General features: G+C 37.6%; 13 non-coding genes across 13 annotated transcripts; all 13 read right to left on the bottom strand.

The window, feature by feature from the left end:
* Positions 1 to 12: 12 nt before the first annotated feature.
* TRNAT-UGU (transfer RNA threonine (anticodon UGU)) lies at positions 13 to 85 on the bottom strand. Its single transcript has one exon. It is a non-coding gene; the product is annotated as a tRNA-Thr (tRNA).
* Positions 86 to 1,111: 1,026 nt separating this feature from the next.
* Positions 1,112 to 1,184, bottom strand: TRNAT-UGU (transfer RNA threonine (anticodon UGU)). Its single transcript has one exon. It is a non-coding gene; the product is annotated as a tRNA-Thr (tRNA).
* An 867-nt stretch (positions 1,185 to 2,051) lies between these two features.
* Positions 2,052 to 2,124, bottom strand: TRNAT-UGU (transfer RNA threonine (anticodon UGU)). The gene has a single exon. It is a non-coding gene; the product is annotated as a tRNA-Thr (tRNA).
* An 865-nt stretch (positions 2,125 to 2,989) lies between these two features.
* Positions 2,990 to 3,062, bottom strand: TRNAT-UGU (transfer RNA threonine (anticodon UGU)). Its single transcript has one exon. It is a non-coding gene; the product is annotated as a tRNA-Thr (tRNA).
* Positions 3,063 to 3,927: 865 nt separating this feature from the next.
* On the bottom strand, positions 3,928 to 4,000 carry TRNAT-UGU (transfer RNA threonine (anticodon UGU)). Its single transcript has one exon. It is a non-coding gene; the product is annotated as a tRNA-Thr (tRNA).
* An 864-nt stretch (positions 4,001 to 4,864) lies between these two features.
* Positions 4,865 to 4,937, bottom strand: TRNAT-UGU (transfer RNA threonine (anticodon UGU)). The gene has a single exon. It is a non-coding gene; the product is annotated as a tRNA-Thr (tRNA).
* Positions 4,938 to 5,801: 864 nt separating this feature from the next.
* On the bottom strand, positions 5,802 to 5,874 carry TRNAT-UGU (transfer RNA threonine (anticodon UGU)). Its single transcript has one exon. It is a non-coding gene; the product is annotated as a tRNA-Thr (tRNA).
* Positions 5,875 to 6,738: 864 nt separating this feature from the next.
* On the bottom strand, positions 6,739 to 6,811 carry TRNAT-UGU (transfer RNA threonine (anticodon UGU)). Its single transcript has one exon. It is a non-coding gene; the product is annotated as a tRNA-Thr (tRNA).
* An 864-nt stretch (positions 6,812 to 7,675) lies between these two features.
* TRNAT-UGU (transfer RNA threonine (anticodon UGU)) lies at positions 7,676 to 7,748 on the bottom strand. Its single transcript has one exon. It is a non-coding gene; the product is annotated as a tRNA-Thr (tRNA).
* A 712-nt stretch (positions 7,749 to 8,460) lies between these two features.
* On the bottom strand, positions 8,461 to 8,533 carry TRNAT-UGU (transfer RNA threonine (anticodon UGU)). The gene has a single exon. It is a non-coding gene; the product is annotated as a tRNA-Thr (tRNA).
* Positions 8,534 to 9,397: 864 nt separating this feature from the next.
* On the bottom strand, positions 9,398 to 9,470 carry TRNAT-UGU (transfer RNA threonine (anticodon UGU)). The gene has a single exon. It is a non-coding gene; the product is annotated as a tRNA-Thr (tRNA).
* An 864-nt stretch (positions 9,471 to 10,334) lies between these two features.
* On the bottom strand, positions 10,335 to 10,407 carry TRNAT-UGU (transfer RNA threonine (anticodon UGU)). Its single transcript has one exon. It is a non-coding gene; the product is annotated as a tRNA-Thr (tRNA).
* Positions 10,408 to 16,989: 6,582 nt separating this feature from the next.
* TRNAT-UGU (transfer RNA threonine (anticodon UGU)) lies at positions 16,990 to 17,062 on the bottom strand. Its single transcript has one exon. It is a non-coding gene; the product is annotated as a tRNA-Thr (tRNA).
* Positions 17,063 to 17,984: the final 922 nt, after the last annotated feature.

Raw genomic sequence — 17,984 nt, 5'->3', positions numbered from 1 at the left:
CACAAACAATAAAGGCCCCAGTGAGAATTGAACTCACGACCCCTGGTTTACAAGACCAGTGCTCTAACCACTGAGCTATGAAGCCAACATATCTGCTAATGCAACGTCGTGGGTTTTATTCGAAATCACCCAAGTCGTATACTTCCATTATCCTATAGTTGGTCTTACAAAGGAGAAGCATGACAAAATAACAGTTTAAAAACATAACTCCAGAACTAGCTGCGTATTTATTGGTTTATTTGCAGAAAAATGAAAGAGCTGCTCTTACAAATGAGAAGCCTGAAAAAAGTGTAAAACTCTAATTCTAGAACTGGCTGCTTATTTATTAGTAGATTGGCACAAAATTTAAATAGGTTTTTAGTGGATTGGAGAGAAACAGAATTGTCCATCATGAATTCCTAAAAAACGTTATGATTTACATTAAGGTATCAGAAACATGCTTCAGAAACAAAGAAACAATTCAAACTTTTAGACAGTTTGGAAATCACAACTGAATGAATTGATGTGTTTGGGGAACAGAATGAGGAACAGAATTGTCCATCATGAATTCCTAAAAAATTGTATGTTTTACATTAAGGTATCAGAAACATGCTTCAGAAACATAGAAACAAATCAAACTTTTAGACAGTTTGGAAATCACAACTGAATGAATGAAAGTGATGTGTTTGGGGAACAGAATGAGGAACAGAATTGTCCATCATGAATTCCTAAAAAATTTTATGTTTTACATTAAGGTATCAGAAACATGCTTCAGAAACATAGAAACAAATCAAACTTTTAGACAGTTTGGAAATCACAACTGAATGAATGAAAGTGATGTGTTTGGGGAACAGAATGAGGAACAGAATTCTCCATCATGAATTCCTAAAAAATATTACGAGCAGAGGCAAGATTTTTTTCCAAATTTTTCCATGGGAGATCAAACATGCATTATTTCCCGTTTAAAACTTTTTTTAAATGTTAACGTTGGACATATACAATGGATTGAATGAAACAATGATGTCTGAATATTTTCAGTTTAGGCCAAGCAATTATCTGAAAGGAAATGACATCTTAGTATTTTCTGTGATGAAGAAATTATCTTATTAGATACTCTAGGCACAAACAATAAAGGCCCCAGTGAGAATTGAACTCACGACCCCTGGTTTACAAGACCAGTGCTCTAACCACTGAGCTATGAAGCCAACAGATCTGCTAATGCAACGTCGTGGGTTTTATTCGAAATCACCCAAGTCGTATACTTCCATTATCCTATAGTTGGTCTTACAAAGGAGAAGCATGACAAAATAACAGTTTAAAAACATAACTCCAGAACTAGCTGCGAATGTATTGGTTTATTTGCAGTAAAATGAAAGAGCTGCTCTTACAAATGAGAAGCCTGAAAAAAGTGTAAAACTCTAATTCTAGAACTGGCTGCTTATTTATTAGTAGATTGGCACAAAATTTAAATAGGTTTTTAGTGGATTGGAGAGAAACAGAATTGTCCATCATCATGAATTCCTAAAAAACGTTATGATTTACATTAAGGTATCAGAAACATGCTTCAGAAACAAAGAAACAATTCAAACTTTTAGACAGTTTGGAAATCACAACTGAATGAATTGATGTGTTTGGGGAACAGAATGAGGAACAGAATTGTCCATCATGAATTCCTAAAAAATTTTATGTTTTACATTAAGGTATCAGAAACATGCTTCAGAAACAAAGAAACAATTCAAACTTTTAGACAGTTTGGAAATCACAACTGAATGAATTGATGTGTTTGGGGAACAGAATGAGGAACAGAATTCTCCATCATGAATTCCTAAAAAATATTACGAGCAGAGGCAAGATTTTTTTCCAAATTTTTCCATGGGAGATCAAACATGCATAATTTCCTGTTTAAAACTTTTTTTAAATGTTAACGTTGGACATATACAATGGATTGAATGAAACAATGATGTCTGAATATTTTCAGTTTAGGCCAAGCAATTATCTGAAAGGAAATGACATCTTAGTATTTTCTGTGATGAAGAAATTATCTTATTAGATACTCTAGGCACAAACAATAAAGGCCCCAGTGAGAATTGAACTCATGACCCCTGGTTTACAAGACCAGTGCTCTAACCACTGAGCTATGAAGCCAACATATCTGCTAATGCAACGTCGTGGGTTTTATTCGAAATCACCCAAGTCGTATACTTCCATTATCCTATAGTTGGTCTTACAAAGGAGAAGCATGACAAAATAACAGTTTAAAAACATAACTCCAGAACTAGCTGCGAATTTATTGGTTTATTTGCAGAAAAATGAAAGAGCTGCTCTTACAAATGAGAAGCCTGAAAAAAGTGTAAAACTCTAATTCTAGAACTGGCTGCTTATTTATCAGTAGATTGGCACAAAATTTAAATAGGTTTTTAGTGGATTGGAGAGAAACAGAATTGTCCATCATGAATTCCTAAAAAACGTTATGATTTACATTAAGGTATCAGAAACATGCTTCAGAAACAAAGAAACAATTCAAACTTTTAGACAGTTTGGAAATCACAACTGAATGAATTGATGTGTTTGGGGAACAGAATGAGGAACAGAATTGTCCATCATGAATTCCTAAAAAAATTTATGTTTTACATTAAGGTATCAGAAACATGCTTCAGAAACATAGAAACAAATCAAACTTTTAGACAGTTTGGAAATCACAACTGAATGAATTGATGTGTTTGGGGAACAGAATGAGGAACAGAATTCTCCATCATGAATTCCTAAAAAAATATTACGAGAAGAGGCAAGATTTTTTTCCAAATTTTTCCATGGGAGATCAAACATGCATAATTTCCTGTTTAAAACTTTTTTTAAATGTTAACGTTGGACATATACAATGGATTGAATGAAACAATGATGTCTGAATATTTTCAGTTTAGGCCAAGCAATTATCTGAAAGGAAATGACATCTTAGTATTTTCTGTGATGAAGAAATTATCTTATTAGATACTCTAGGCACAAACAATAAAGGCCCCAGTGAGAATTGAACTCACGACCCCTGGTTTACAAGACCAGTGCTCTAACCACTGAGCTATGAAGCCAACAGATCTGCTAATGCAACGTCGTGGGTTTTATTCGAAATCACCCAAGTCGTATACTTCCATTATCCTATAGTTGGTCTTACAAAGGAGAAGCATGACAAAATAACAGTTTAAAAACATAACTCCAGAACTAGCTGCGAATTTATTGGTTTATTTGCAGAAAAATGAAAGAGCTGCTCTTACAAATGAGAAGCCTGAAAAAAGTGTAAAACTCTAATTCTAGAACTGGCTGCTTATTTATTAGTAGATTGGCACAAAATTTAAATAGGTTTTTAGTGGATTGGAGAGAAACAGAATTGTCCATCATGAATTCCTAAAAAACGTTATGATTTACATTAAGGTATCAGAAACATGCTTCAGAAACAAAGAAACAATTCAAACTTTTAGACAGTTTGGAAATCACAACTGAATGAATTGATGTGTTTGGGGAACAGAATGAGGAACAGAATTGTCCATCATGAATTCCTAAAAATTTTTATGTTTTACATTAAGGTATCAGAAACATGCTTCAGAAACATAGAAACAAATCAAACTTTTAGACAGTTTGGAAATCACAACTGAATGAATTGATGTGTTTGGGGAACAGAATGAGGAACAGAATTCTCCATCATGAATTCCTAAAAAAATATTACGAGCAGAGGCAAGATTTTTTTCCAAATTTTTCCATGGGAGATCAAACATGCATAATTTCCTGTTTAAAACTTTTTTTAAATGTTAACGTTGGACATATACAATGGATTGAATGAAACAATGATGTCTGAATATTTTCAGTTTAGGCCAAGCAATTATCTGAAAGGAAATGACATCTTAGTATTTTCTGTGATGAAGAAATTATCTTATTAGATACTCTAGGCACAAACAATAAAGGCCCCAGTGAGAATTGAACTCACGACCCCTGGTTTACAAGACCAGTGCTCTAACCACTGAGCTATGAAGCCAACAGATCTGCTAATGCAACGTCGTGGGTTTTATTCGAAATCACCCAAGTCGTATACTTCCATTATCCTATAGTTGGTCTTACAAAGGAGAAGCATGACAAAATAACAGTTTAAAAACATAACTCCAGAACTAGCTGCGAATTTATTGGTTTATTTGCAGTAAAATGAAAGAGCTGCTCTTACAAATGAGAAGCCTGAAAAAAGTGTAAAACTCTAATTCTAGAACTGGCTGCTTATTTATTAGTAGATTGGCACAAAATTTAAATAGGTTTTTAGTGGATTGGAGAGAAACAGAATTGTCCATCATGAATTCCTAAAAAACGTTATGATTTACATTAAGGTATCAGAAACATGCTTCAGAAACAAAGAAACAATTCAAACTTTTAGACAGTTTGGAAATCACAACTGAATGAATTGATGTGTTTGGGGAACAGAATGAGGAACAGAATTGTCCATCATGATTTCCTAAAAAATTTTATGTTTTACATTAAGGTATCAGAAACATGCTTCAGAAACATAGAAACAAATCAAACTTTTAGACAGTTTGGAAATCACAACTGAATGAATTGATGTGTTTGGGGAACAGAATGAGGAACAGAATTCTCCATCATGAATTCCTAAAAAATATTACGAGCAGAGGTAAGATTTTTTTCCAAATTTTTCCATGGGAGATCAAACATGCATAATTTCCTGTTTAAAACTTTTTTTAAATGTTAACGTTGGACATATACAATGGATTGAATGAAACAATGATGTCTGAATATTTTCAGTTTAGGCCAAGCAATTATCTGAAAGGAAATGACATCTTAGTATTTTCTGTGATGAAGAAATTATCTTATTAGATACTCTAGGCACAAACAATAAAGGCCCCAGTGAGAATTGAACTCACGACCCCTGGTTTACAAGACCAGTGCTCTAACCACTGAGCTATGAAGCCAACATATTTGCTAATGCAACGTCGTGGGTTTTATTCGAAATCACCCAAGTCGTATACTTCCATTATCCTATAGTTGGTCTTACAAAGGAGAAGCATGACAAAATAACAGTTTAAAAACATAACTCCAGAACTAGCTGCGAATTTATTGGTTTATTTGCAGAAAAATGAAAGAGCTGCTCTTACAAATGAGAAGCCTGAAAAAAGTGTAAAACTCTAATTCTAGAATTGGCTGCTTATTTATTAGTAGATTGGCACAAAATTTAAATAGGTTTTTAGTGGATTGGAGAGAAACAGAATTGTCCATCATGAATTCCTAAAAAACGTTATGATTTACATTAAGGTATCAGAAACATGCTTCAGAAACAAAGAAACAATTCAAACTTTTAGACAGTTTGGAAATCACAACTGAATGAATTGATGTGTTTGGGGAACAGAATGAGGAACAGAATTGTCCATCATGATTTCCTAAAAAATTTTATGTTTTACATTAAGGTATCAGAAACATGCTTCAGAAACATAGAAACAAATCAAACTTTTAGACAGTTTGGAAATCACAACTGAATGAATTGATGTGTTTGGGGAACAGAATGAGGAACAGAATTCTCCATCATGAATTCCTAAAAAATATTACGAGCAGAGGCAAGATTTTTTTCCAAATTTTTCCATGGGAGATCAAACATGCATAATTTCCTGTTTAAAACTTTTTTAAAATGTTAACGTTGGACATATACAATGGATTGAATGAAACAATGATGTCTGAATATTTTCAGTTTAGGCCAAGCAATTATCTGAAAGGAAATGACATCTTAGTATTTTCTGTGATGAAGAAATTATCTTATTAGATACTCTAGGCACAAACAATAAAGGCCCCAGTGAGAATTGAACTCACGACCCCTGGTTTACAAGACCAGTGCTCTAACCACTGAGCTATGAAGCCAACAGATCTGCTAATGCAACGTCGTGGGTTTTATTCGAAATCACCCAAGTCGTATACTTCCATTATCCTATAGTTGGTCTTACAAAGGAGAAGCATGACAAAATAACAGTTTAAAAACATAACTCCAGAACTAGCTGCGAATTTATTGGTTTATTTGCAGAAAAATGAAAGAGCTGCTCTTACAAATGAGAAGCCTGAAAAAAGTGTAAAACTCTAATTCTAGAACTGGCTGCTTATTTATTAGTAGATTGGCACAAAATTTAAATAGGTTTTTAGTGGATTGGAGAGAAACAGAATTGTCCATCATGAATTCCTAAAAAACGTTATGATTTACATTAAGGTATCAGAAACATGCTTCAGAAACAAAGAAACAATTCAAACTTTTAGACAGTTTGGAAATCACAACTGAATGAATTGATGTGTTTGGGGAACAGAATGAGGAACAGAATTGTCCATCATGAATTCCTAAAAAATTTTATGTTTTACATTAAGGTATCAGAAACATGCTTCAGAAACATAGAAACAAATCAAACTTTTAGACAGTTTGGAAATCACAACTGAATGAATTGATGTGTTTGGGGAACAGAATGAGGAACAGAATTCTCCATCATGAATTCCTAAAAAATATTACGAGCAGAGGCAAGATTTTTTTCCAAATTTTTCCATGGGAGATCAAACATGCATAATTTCCTGTTTAAAACTTTTTTTAAATGTTAACGTTGGACATATACAATGGATTGAATGAAACAATGATGTCTGAATATTTTCAGTTTAGGTCAAGCAATTATCTGAAAGGAAATTACATCTTAGTATTTTCTGTGATGAAGAAATTATCTTATTAGATACTCTAGGCACAAACAATAAAGGCCACAGTGAGAATTGAACTCACGACCCCTGGTTTACAAGACCAGTGCTCTAACCACTGAGCTATGAAGCCAACATATTTGCTAATGCAACGTCGTGGGTTTTATTCGAAATCACCCAAGTCGTATACTTCCATTATCCTATAGTTGGTCTTACAAAGGAGAAGCATGACAAAATAACAGTTTAAAAACATAACTCCAGAACTAGCTGCGAATTTATTGGTTTATTTGCAGAAAAATGAAAGAGCTGCTCTTACAAATGAGAAGCCTGAAAAAAGTGTAAAACTCTAATTCTAGAACTGGCTGCTTATTTATTAGTAGATTGGCACAAAATTTAAATAGGTTTTTAGTGGATTGGAGAGAAACAGAATTGTCCATCATGAATTCCTAAAAAACGTTATGATTTACATTAAGGAATCAGAAACATGCTTCAGAAACAAAGAAACAATTCAAACTTTTAGACAGTTTGGAAATCACAACTGAATGAATTGATGTGTTTGGGGAACAGAATGAGGAACAGAATTGTCCATCATGATTTCCTAAAAAATTTTATGTTTTACATTAAGGTATCAGAAACATGCTTCAGAAACATAGAAACAAATCAAACTTTTAGACAGTTTGGAAATCACAACTGAATGAATTGATGTGTTTGGGGAACAGAATGAGGAACAGAATTCTCCATCATGAATTCCTAAAAAATATTACGAGCAGAGGCAAGATTTTTTTCCAAATTTTTCCATGGGAGATCAAACATGCATAATTTCCTGTTTAAAACTTTTTTTAAATGTTAACGTTGGACATATACAATGGATTGAATGAAACAATGATGTCTGAATATTTTCAGTTTTTGCCAAGCAATTATCTGAAAGGAAATGACATCTTAGTATTTTCTGTGATGAAGAAATTATCTTATTAGATACTCTAGGCACAAACAATAAAGGCCCCAGTGAGAATTAAACTCACGACCCCTGGTTTACAAGACCAGTGCTCTAACCACTGAGCTATGAAGCCAACAGATCTGCTAATGCAACGTCGTGGGTTTTATTCGAAATCACCCAAGTCGTATACTTCCATTATCCTATAGTTGGTCTTACAAAGGAGAAGCATGACAAAATAACAGTTTAAAAACATAACTCCAGAACTAGCTGCGAATTTATTGGTTTATTTGCAGAAAAATGAAAGAGCTGCTCTTACAAATGAGAAGCCTGAAAAAAGTGTAAAACTCTAATTCTAGAACTGGCTGCTTATTTATTAGTAGATTGGCACAAAATTTAAATAGGTTTTTAGTGGATTGGAGAGAAACAGAATTGTCCATCATGAATTCCTAAAAAACGTTATGATTTACATTAAGGTATCAGAAACATGCTTCAGAAACAAAGAAACAATTCAAACTTTTAGACAGTTTGGAAATCACAACTGAATGAATTGATGTGTTTGGGGAACAGAATGAGGAACAGAATTCTCCATCATGAATTCCTAAAAAATATTACGAGCAGAGGCAAGATTTTTTTCCAAATTTTTCCATGGGAGATCAAACATGCATAATTTCCTGTTTAAAACTTTTTTTAAATGTTAACGTTGGACATATACAATGGATTGAATGAAACAATGATGTCTGAACATTCTCAGTTTAGGCCAAGCAATTATCTGAAAGGAAATGACATCTTAGTATTTTCTGTGCTGAAGAAATTATCTTATTAGATACTCTAGGCACAAACAACAAAGGCCCCAGTGAGAATTGAACTCATGACCCCTGGTTTACAAGACCAGTGCTCTAACCACTGAGCTATGAAGCCAACAGATCTGCTAATGCAACGTCGTGGGTTTTATTCGAAATCACCCAAGTCGTATACTTCCATTATCCTATAGTTGGTCTTACAAAGGAGAAGCATGACAAAATAACAGTTTAAAAACATAACTCCAGAACTAGCTGCGAATTTATTGGTTTATTTGCAGAAAAATGAAAGAGCTGCTCTTACAAATGAGAAGCCTGAAAAAAGTGTAAAACTCTAATTCTAGAACTGGCTGCTTATTTATTAGTAGATTGGCACAAAATTTAAATAGGTTTTTAGTGGATTGGAGAGAAACAGAATTGTCCATCATGAATTCCTAAAAAACGTTATGATTTACATTAAGGTATCAGAAACATGCTTCAGAAACAAAGAAACAATTCAAACTTTTAGACAGTTTGGAAATCACAACTGAATGAATTGATGTGTTTGGGGAACAGAATGAGGAACAGAATTGTCCATCATGAATTCCTAAAAAATTTTATGTTTTACATTAAGGTATCAGAAACATGCTTCAGAAACATAGAAACAAATCAAACTTTTAGACAGTTTGGAAATCACAACTGAATGAATTGATGTGTTTGGGGAACAGAATGAGGAACAGAATTCTCCATCATGAATTCCTAAAAAATATTACGAGCAGAGGCAAGATTTTTTTCCAAATTTTTCCATGGGAGATCAAACATGCATAATTTCCTGTTTAAAACTTTTTTTAAATGTTAACGTTGGACATATACAATGGATTGAATGAAACAATGATGTCTGAATATTTTCAGTTTAGGCCAAGCAATTATCTGAAAGGAAATGACATCTTAGTATTTTCTGTGATGAAGAAATTATCTTATTAGATACTCTAGGCACAAACAATAAAGGCCCCAGTGAGAATTGAACTCACGACCCCTGGTTTACAAGACCAGTGCTCTAACCACTGAGCTATGAAGCCAACAGATCTGCTAATGCAACGTCGTGGGTTTTATTCGAAATCACCCAAGTCGTATACTTCCATTATCCTATAGTTGGTCTTACAAAGGAGAAGCATGACAAAATAACAGTTTAAAAACATAACTCCAGAACTAGCTGCGAATTTATTGGTTTATTTGCAGAAAAATGAAAGAGCTGCTCTTACAAATGAGAAGCCTGAAAAAAGTGTAAAACTCTAATTCTAGAACTGGCTGCTTATTTATTAGTAGATTGGCACAAAATTTAAATAGGTTTTTAGTGGATTGGAGAGAAACAGAATTGTCCATCATGAATTCCTAAAAAACGTTATGATTTACATTAAGGTATCAGAAACATGCTTCAGAAACAAAGAAACAATTCAAACTTTTAGACAGTTTGGAAATCACAACTGAATGAATTGATGTGTTTGGGGAACAGAATGAGGAACAGAATTGTCCATCATGAATTCCTAAAAAATTTTATGTTTTACATTAAGGTATCAGAAACATGCTTCAGAAACATAGAAACAAATCAAACTTTTAGACAGTTTGGAAATCACAACTGAATGAATTGATGTGTTTGGGGAACAGAATGAGGAACAGAATTCTCCATCATGAATTCCTAAAAAATATTACGAGCAGAGGCAAGATTTTTTTCCAAATTTTTCCATGGGAGATCAAACATGCATAATTTCCTGTTTAAAACTTTTTTTAAATGTTAACGTTGGACATATACAATGGATTGAATGAAACAATGATGTCTGAATATTTTCAGTTTAGGCCAAGCAATTATCTGAAAGGAAATGACATCTTAGTATTTTCTGTGATGAAGAAATTATCTTATTAGATACTCTAGGCACAAACAATAAAGGCCCCAGTGAGAATTGAACTCACGACCCCTGGTTTACAAGACCAGTGCTCTAACCACTGAGCTATGAAGCCAACATATCTGCTAAAGCAACGTCGTGGGTTTTATTCGAAATCACCCAAGTCGTATACTTCCATTATCCTATAGTTGGTCTTACAAAGGAGAAGCATGACAAAATAACAGTTTAAAAACATAACTCCAAAACTAGCTGCGAATTTATTGGTTTATTTGCAGAAAAATGAAAGAGCTGCTCTTACAAATGAGAAGCCTGAAAAAAGTGTAAAACTCTAATTCTAGAACTGGCTGCTTATTTATCAGTAGATTGGCACAAAATTTAAATAGGTTTTTAGTGGATTGGAGAGAAACAGAATTGTCCATCATGAATTCCTAAAAAACGTTATGATTTACATTAAAGGGGTTGTCCGAGATACCAACATTTTTTCAAAAACTGTGTCATACATTACCCCTTATACAGACAACCTAAATAAAGCATTATTTTTAAAAAAAATTCTACTTAGCACATTTCTTCTTTGAATTCAGCACAGCTTGTTTACATGCAGTTCAGCTCTGGTTTGTTGATCTTTCCTTGTTATGAAACTTTTTTCCCGTGCACGCTCATTGCAGGCTGCAATGAGCGTGCACGTACCTTCCAAGAGTTCACGTGAGCTGTCCTTGCTCCTCCCCGCTGACCTCCTTCACTGCACTTGTCTCCTTGCTGACATTCTTGAAGGATGATGGGCAAATGTTCTCCTCCCCATTATGTTTTTCACATTTATGTTTTCTTTCTCTTTTCAGGTCTATAAACCTCTTCGTGTCTCCCCCAACCCTCGTCCACCCTCTTCTATCTCATGTCTCTCTCCACTAAGGCCATGTTCACACAGAGTTTTTTTGCAAGAGGAATATCTGCCTCAAAATTCCGTCTTGAAGTTTGCGGCAGATTTACCTCTCCCTGCACGTTGATTTTTGCGTCGTTTTTCCTGGCGTTTTTTGTGCGCTGTTTGCGTATTTGTTTGCCGCTTTGTTCGGGGCGTTTTTCGCTTCGTTTATCTTGGCGTTTTTTGCTTGTTTGTTTCCGTCTTTTTCTGCGATGTTTTTTGCTGTGTTTTCCATTGCGTTTATCGTAGCCTTTTTCACGTCGTTTATCATTTCTTTTTTTGCGTCGTTGTTTGTGCCTATTTTTGCTGCGTTTTTCGTTGCGTCTTTCGTGGCGTTTTCCCAGTTGATTTTAGCTGCGTTCTTTGCCTCTGTTTGCGGCGTTTCTCGCGTCTTTTTCCGCTATGTTTTTCGCAGCTTTTTCCGTGGCGTTTATCGTAGCCTTTTTTGCGTTGTTTTTCGCGTCTTTTTTTTTGCGTTTTTTTTTCTGCGTTTTTCATTGCGTCTTTCGTGTCGTTTTCCCTGTCGTTTTTCGTGGCGTTCTTTGCCTCTTTGTTTGGGGCTTTTTTCGCGGCTTTATTTGTGATGTTTTTCGCGGCATTTATCGTAGCCTTTTCGGCGGTTTTTTTTTGCGTCTGTTTTTTGCGGCATTGTTTGTGGCTTTTTTTGCTGCGTTTTTTGCGTCGTTTTCCGTGGCGTTTTTCGCCCGCGGCAATTGAGCGCCGCAGGCATAAAACAACGCGAAATACGCTTTCTCTGCCTCCCATTGAAGTCAATGGGAGGTCAGAGGCGTAAACGCCCGAAGATGGAGCATGTTGCTTCTTTTTCCCGCAAGGCAGTTTTAGGCTGGGTTCACACGTGGCGGAATTTCACTTAAATTCCGCTGCGGACACTCCGCAGCGTTAATCCGCAGCGGAGCCGTTTCTGCATTGACTTCCACTTCTATTTAGAAGTGTTCGTTTAGACGATGCGTAACATTCCGCTGCGGAGCATAGGCTGCGGAGCGGAATTTGGTGTCCGCAGCATGCTCTGTCTGTTGCGGAGCAGTGGCGGACTCATGGCGGAATTTCTCCATTGACTTCAATGGAGATTCTAAGTTCCGCAATGAAGTCCGCAGCTGTCATGCACATGTTATGTGTGCTGCGGATGCGTGTTGCTTTTTTGCCATGACATTTCTTCATTCTGGCTGGACCTATGTATTTCTAGGTCTACAGCCAGACTGAGGAAGTCAATGGGGCTCCCGTAATGACGGGAGCGTTGCTAGGAGACGTCTGTAAATAGTCACTGTCCAGGGTGCTGAAAGAGTTAAGCGATCGGCAGTAACTGTTTTTGCACCCGGGACAGTGACTACCGATCCCAATATACAGCAACCTGTAAAAAAATAGAAGTTCATACTTACCGAGAACTCCCTGCTTCTGTCTCCAGTCCGGCCTCCCAGGATGACGTTTCAGTCTAAGTGACGGCTGCAGCCAATCACAGGCCAATCACAGGCTGCAGCGGTCACATGGACTGGCGCGTCATCCAGGGAGGTCGGGCTGGATGCCGAAAGAGGGACGCGTCACCAAGACAACGGCCGGTAAGTATGAAATTCGTTTACTTTCACTAGGGAAAGTGCTGTCCCTTCTCTCTATCCTGCACTGATAGGGAGAAGGGAAGCACTTTTCCCGCAGTCCGCAGCAGCTAGTCCGCATCAATTTTCTGCACATTTTGTGCAGATCCGCAGCCGTAATCCGCAACCCGGATTAGGTGCGGCATTGATGCGGACAGTTGCGGAGGAAATCCGCCACGTGTGGTCATGCCCTTAATGCTCGATTTTAATGCTTGTTACAACAAATTGCAGCATAAATCACGCACCAAACACGCTTGTTTGGTGCATGGTTTTCACGCATGCATCTACTTGAGTGTAGGTGCATGATAACGCACCAATAGAGGACATGCAGTATGTTTCACGCAGCGGACTCTCGCTGCGTGAAAACGGCCCCATTGAAATAAATGGGTCGCGTGTGCTGTGCGTGGTTTCGACGTGGTGTGAATGGGGCCTTAGGCACGATTTACACTAGCGTGAATTAAGTCTGTGTGCTGTGCTTTGAAAAAACGCACAACACACGCAACCCATTTATTTCACTGGGGCCGTTCACACATGTGTGACTTTTCACGCAGCGAGAGTCCGCTGCGTGAAACATACTGCATGTCCTCTATTGGTGCGTTATCATGCACCTACACTCACATTGAATAATTTGATGTAATAGTATCTCTCTGATAATTGGGTTTTCGTTCCGTTAAATTATAGTTATTACTGCCTGAGTTGAACGATTAAAATTAGTTTATTAAGGTAACCTTAAAAATGGGCCCTAATAGCCAAAATACCAGGCTCTAGCTATTAGGGCCCATTTTTAAGGTTACCTTAATAAACTAATTTTACACTCACATTGAAGTCAATGCATGCGTGAAAACCACAAACAGCACACACGTGTTTGGTGCGTGATTTACACAGCAATTTGTTGTAAAAAAGAAGAAAAAAATGGGCTGGCTTTGTGAGTGCGTGAATAACACATGACAATCGAAAAGCACACTGATGCATAAGGGCGGATTTAAACGAGCGTGTGCGTTTTGCGCACACAAATACGGTGGCGTTTTGCGTGCGCAAAATACACTTGACAGCTCCGTGTCATGTTCATACGGATGCGCAGCTGCGGTTTTCGCGCAGCCGCCATCATTATGACACTCTGGATGTTTGTAGCACGTGGTGCTTTTCTGTTTACATTCATTCTTTTACTGCTGTTGCGCGAATCACGCGCATCCCACGGAAGTGCTTCCATGGGATGCGCCTGATTTTCACGCACCTATTGACTTCAATGGGTGCGTGATGCTCGAAAAACGCAGAAATATAGAACATGTCGCAAGTTTACGCAGCGGACTCACGCTGCGTAAAATTCACGGACTGTCTGCACTGCCCCATAGACTTGCATAGGTCTGTGCGACCCTTGTGAATACCACGTGGGTTGCACGGACGTATAGCACGTTCGTCTTAATCCGCCCTAACGCAAACACACGGATGGGATTGACGCAAGTTTTTCACGCGCGGAAAATACACGCTAGTGTGCATGAAGCCTTACTAATGGACGCTGTTAGACAGTGGCCATTAATAATGAACTAATAATAAATTTTTAAATAAATGAGAAGGACATAGAAAAAATATTGTAATAAAATAACACACATAACACTGGTTAACGATTTTATTAAAAATAAAAAAGGTGTCATTGAAGTAGTCCTTGAACTTGATGTAGTACCAAGGACCCAACCTGTAAAAAACACCTAATAACTAAGAAAAAAAAAAAAAGAGGGATGCTTAGATACACTGCTCATGTGTGATACTGTTAGACCATGTATCTAAGCCTACCACAAGGTAGCCTTAGTAACATTACCCAAGCAGACAGTGTCACACATGGGCCATGTATCTAAGAATACCACATGTTAGGCTTAGATACAGGGCCCCAAAACACTAATCTTAGGGTATGTTCACACGGCAGCGTCCGTAACGGCCGAAATTACGGGGCTGTTTTCAGGAGAAAACAGCCCTGTCGTTTCAGCCGTAACGGCATGTGCAGGCGCTTGAGCGCCGCGTCCATTACGGACGTAACTGTAGCTGGTTTTCCATGTAGTCCATAGAAAACGGCTCCATTTACGTCTGAAGAAGTGACATGACACTTCTTTGGCGCGGGCGTCTATTTACGCGCCGTCTTTTGACAGCGACGCGTAAATATACGCCTCGTGTGAACAGACAAACGTCTGCCCATTGCTTTCAATGGGCAGATGTTTGCCAACGATTTCAAGCCGTAATTTCGGACGTAATTCGGGGGTTAATACGCCCGAATTACGTCCGTAAATAGGCCGTGTGAACATACCCTTATACAGGAATAAAAAAGAATGTCATCTGGGGTCCTGTATCTAAGCCTACATTGTGTTAGGCTTAGATACAGGCTCCATGTGTGACACTGTTTGTTAGACCCTGTATCTAAGCCTAACAATGTAGGCTTAGATACAGGACCCCAGAAGATCTTATCTAGTTCAGGACGGGGCACCGTTTAGCCATTTTTAGCACGTGTTAGTTAAATGGCTATAACTTTTTTATTTGTTGGGCTAACGACGTTATTTTTGCAACGTTTTTTCCGTAGACAATGCAGGTTTATTTTTTTATCGTTTTTATACACACCTTTTTTGCCATTTTAGAATTTTCATTCATAAAGTTTGAAAATAGTAAAAAAATAAGCTTTTTTACGTTTCAGCTATTTTTTTTGGTAATAACATAGTTTTACCCTAAAATAGACCTTTTATTTGTGATCGTCATTGTCTACCGTAAATTGTAATATATTACATGTCTATATTAGGGTAATTGGGTCAGCGCTAGCGTTACAACAATGATTTACAGGGGGAACGGTTTTTTTTGGGGGGGTATTTTATGTGTATTTATTATTTAATTTTTTTTTTGTACTTTACTATTTTTTTATTATTATTGTCTGTCCCTCAAAGGTCAAAAAAGACCTTTGGGGAACATTATATATTTTTTTTTACACCATCTTTTCCACTGTAACTGGAGCTGCACAGCAGCCCCAGTTACAGGGGAAATCAGCCCTCTCATAGTGACGATTGTCACTAATAGGGCTGTGCTGGGTCTAGTAAGACCCAGCAGCAGCCTGCCACTAACGGTACCCGGTGATCATGTGACCAGTCACATGATCACCGGGAGGAATAGAGACAGCGCCGCTGCTGCTGTCTCTATTCCTATACACAGCGTTCATTGAACGCTGTGTAAGAAGACATCGGAGAAGACAGAAGCAGCGAAAGCTGCTTCTATCCTCTCCTCAGGGTCCCCGGCAGTCACTGACAGCCCGAGACCCGACATTCCCGCAGGTGCCGTCCCTCTTCACTTTTTTCACTGTGAACACGCATAGGCGCGCTCACAGTGAAAAAAAGCTGCATAGGCTGGGCGGGCACCCGCAGAAACGACACGTCTCCAGTGACGTGTCGTGTCCCATCCGAGGTCTCGCTGGGGCGAGACCATGTGATCGGGACACGACACGACAGTGGAGGAGGAAGAAAACGTGACGTCAGAAGACAGGTGATCGGAAGAAAAGAGCTGCCAGAACGGAGAACAGAAGCAAGATTGCACAGGTAAGTATATTAGGGAATATTTAATGTGTGTATTGTGTGTTTAACTTTTAAATAAAAATTTATCTCGGACAACCCCTTTAAGGTATCAGAAACATGCTTCAGAAACAAAGAAACAATTCAAACTTTTAGACAGTTTGGAAATCACAACTGAATGAATTGATGTGTTTGGGGAACAGAATGAGGAACAGAATTGTCCATCATGATTTCCTAAAAAATTTTATGTTTTACATTAAGGTATCAGAAACATGCTTCAGAAACATAGAAACAAATCAAACTTTTAGACAGTTTGGAAATCACAACTGAATGAATGAAAGTGATGTGTTTGGGGAACAGAATGAGGAACAGAATTCTCCATCATGAATTCCTAAAAAATATTACGAGCAGAGGCAAGATTTTTTTCCAAATTTTTCCATGGGAGATCAAACATGCATAATTTCCTGTTTAAAACTTTTTTTAAATGTTAACGTTGGACATATACAATGGATTGAATGAAACAATGATGTCTGAATATTTTCAGTTTAGGCCAAGCAATTATCTGAAAGGAAATGACATCTTAGTATTTTCTGTGATGAAGAAATTATCTTATTAGATACTCTAGGCACAAACAATAAAGGCCCCAGTGAGAATTGAACTCACGACCCCTGGTTTACAAGACCAGTGCTCTAACCACTGAGCTATGAAGCCAACATATCTGCTAATGCAACGTCGTGGGTTTTATTCGAAATCACCCAAGTCGTATACTTCCATTATCCTATAGCTGCTCTTACAAATGAGAAGCCTGAAAAAAGTGTAAAACTCTAATTCTAGAACTGGCTGCTTATTTATTAGTAGATTGGCACAAAATTTAAATAGGTTTTTAGTGGATTGGAGAGAAACAGAATTGTCCATCATGAATTCCTAAAAAACGTTATGATTTACATTAAAGGGGTTGTCCGAGATACCAACATTTTTTTCAAAAACTGTGTCATACATTACCCCTTAGGGTATGTGCACACACACTAATTACGTCCGTAATTTATGGACGTATTTCGGCCGCAAGTTCCGGACCGAACTCAGTGCAGGGAGCCGGGCTCCAAGCATCATACTTATGTACGATGCTAGGAGTCCCTGCCTCGCTGCAGGACAACTGTCACGTACTGAAAACATGATTACAGTACGGGACAGTTGTCCGGCAGCGAGGCAGGGACTCCTAGCGTCGTACATAACTATGATGCTAGGAGCCCGGCTCCCTGCACTGAGTTCGGTCCGGAACTTGCGGCCGAAATACATCCGTATATTACGGACGTAATTAGTGTGTGTGCACATACCCTTATACAGACAACCTAAATAAAGCATTATTTTTAAAAAAAATTCTACTTAGCACATTTCTTCTTTGAATTCAGCACAGCTTGTTTACATGCAGTTCAGCTCTGGTTTGTTGATCTTTCCTTGTTATGAAACTTTTTTCCCGTGCACGCTCATTGCAGGCTGCAATGAGCGTGCACGTACCTTCCAAGAGTTCACGTGAGCTGTCCTTGCTCCTCCCCGCTGACCTCCTTCACTGCACTTGTCTCCTTGCTGACATTCTTGAAGGATGATGGGCAAATGTTCTCCTCCCCATTATGTT

Source organism: Rhinoderma darwinii, chromosome 1 (genome assembly GCF_050947455.1).
Source record: "Rhinoderma darwinii isolate aRhiDar2 chromosome 1, aRhiDar2.hap1, whole genome shotgun sequence".
NCBI classification, from domain to species: Eukaryota; Metazoa; Chordata; class Amphibia; order Anura; family Rhinodermatidae; genus Rhinoderma; species Rhinoderma darwinii.
Note: the sequence above shows the minus strand (reverse complement) of the source record. Positions and strands in the feature narration are given on the sequence as shown.